The sequence below is a fragment of the Vulpes vulpes genome, chromosome 8 (assembly GCF_048418805.1).
Source record: "Vulpes vulpes isolate BD-2025 chromosome 8, VulVul3, whole genome shotgun sequence".
Classification (NCBI taxonomy): Eukaryota; Metazoa; Chordata; class Mammalia; order Carnivora; family Canidae; genus Vulpes; species Vulpes vulpes.
The window spans coordinates 53905723-53907940 of NC_132787.1; the positions used below are offsets into that span (position 1 = coordinate 53905723).

General features: G+C 39.9%; 1 pseudogene; it reads right to left on the reverse strand.

Moving 5' to 3' along the window:
- Positions 1–286: 286 nt before the first annotated feature.
- Positions 287–1951, reverse strand: LOC112907723 (putative olfactory receptor 1F2; annotated as a pseudogene).
- Between the last annotated feature and the right edge of the window lie 267 nt (positions 1952–2218).

The window sequence follows — 2218 nt, forward strand, 5'->3', positions numbered from 1 at the left end:
AGGCTGTAGATGATGGAGTTCAACAAGGGGGCGGGGTGTCACAACACAGAAAATCACAGAAACAAGGATGTCCGTTTCTGGGTTGTAGCCTACACTGGGTTGCTATAGTTGAAGTCAGCTGTCCCAAAAAAAACCCACCACCATAGTGAAGTGGGATGGCCACATAGAGGCATTGTTTCTGCCCCGAGGACATTCTAAGCCTGGTAGGGATGATAAGTATTTAAGACATTGCAGTAAACAGGCAAGGGTTCAGGCCAATGGTTGTGCTGCCACATGGAGCACACATTCATTGAAAGAAATGTAAGCAGGAGAGCTCCAGGAGCAGTAGGAAATCATGGAGAAAGTAGCTGATCTGGTTGAGCTCACACAAAGTGAATGTGACTGCCAGCACTGAATGTGTCACAGAATTCTTTAGCCCATACAGCCAAGTTCCAGTCAACCAATACACACAGACCCTTGGAATCATGAGCAGCAGACAGTGAAGAAAGTGGCAAATGGCTACATAGTGTTCATAAGTCGTAGTAGCCAACAAGATTTCCTCAGCACAGGTCACAGGAACATCTGGGAAAGGCAGCCCTCCTATGACATAGTCTTCTTCCGGAATAAGTTTACCAGCATGGTAGTGGACAAGCAGCCAATGTCCAAGAAGCTCAAATTGCTAATAATACAGTAGAGTGTGGAGGACAGGACTGACTCTGATCTCTGTTAATGTGAAAGCATTTCCCAGAAGAGTTATCAGAAAAATGATCAAGAAGACCAAGAAGAATAGCTTTTGTAATTAAGGGGGTTTGGGAAATCCTGGAAAGATAAATGCAGTGACCACAGTTCAATTTTCCATTTCTTTAAGCTTTTTCTTAATTGAAGTGAAAATTAGGGAAGAAAACCAAAAGACAATGAGAGACAGTGACAAACTAGCTAAGTCTTTCTCATCCTTTGGTGGATGAGATAGAACCTCTTCTAAATAGTGTAACTCAACACTCTGAGACTGGAATATATGCACTCCCCCTCACTGCTGTGCTCCTTTGCTCTGTCCTGTGTATTTGTCATGCCTATCACTATTAGCCATTAGACTGGGAGGCTCCCTACCAGTCTATAAGTTCTATTATTTCTTTCTTTAATTTATATGTACTCCGTAAGACTTTTGTTAAAAGGAAGAAAGTTCAGTCTTCAGCACTAACACTAAAAAAACAACAGCTAATGAGTTAAATTAGAACCCAAATACTTTCTCTCCCAAACTCCCTCTTCCCTGGAAAAAAGTCACAATAACAAATTCTGACTTACTAAGTGTGAGATAGCTTCAATAACCTTTGTGTCCTGGTGTTACTCACATGAATATGCTACATTTTGTGGCAGAAAGGATTGGTAGGAGTAATTAAGGTTATTAATCACATGGCTTTAAGATGTGGAGATTATGCAGGTGGACCTAATCTAATCACGCTTAAAAGCAGAGCAGAAGATGAAGTCAGAAATTTGGATCACAAATACAATCCCAGGTGTCGTTGTTGGCTTGAAGATGAACATGTTAAGGAAAAGGTAACATTTGTTCTCAAATCACAAAAAAACTAACTTTGCTAATAACTTTAATAAATATGAAAGGGTAATCCTCCCCAAAATCTCTAAAGAGCCCAGTTTAGTTGACACCTTGATTTTAGCTTGAGTCATGCTTATGCTGTGTCTGTACTTCTGTGAGATAGAAGACCCAGTTGAGCCATGCTGTGCCTGGACTTCTGACTCATAGAAGTGAGTGTTTTAACTGCTGTGTTTGTGGTAATTTTTTATGGTGCCAATAGAAAATGAATACACTGATCACCTTACTTGCTGTGTGAAGCTTATCATTATCAATTATCACAGGCTAATTATGACAGACCACCAATCTAGAAGCCTCAGAAGTTATTTCATTCAGTATATTGTCAAGCCTTGAACATACCTCCGTCTCCCCTTTTTCCTTCATGATGCCTGTGGCTAGGACTACCTCTCAAAAAAAATTGATAAAGGGAATACAAAGAAAAAAGTCAAACACACACTGTTCAGTTTCCTAGTCAGTAACTCCAGTAAAAACTCTCTTTGGGAGAAAGACACATTTGGAACTGGATTATTTTAGAATTTTAATTAGTGTCTTCCCATTCTGCTTTACCATGAACAGCGAATGTATGCTAGGCTATGACATAACCATTGTGAATTCTAAGGAACATGAAAGTTCATTAACTTGCATCTGAAA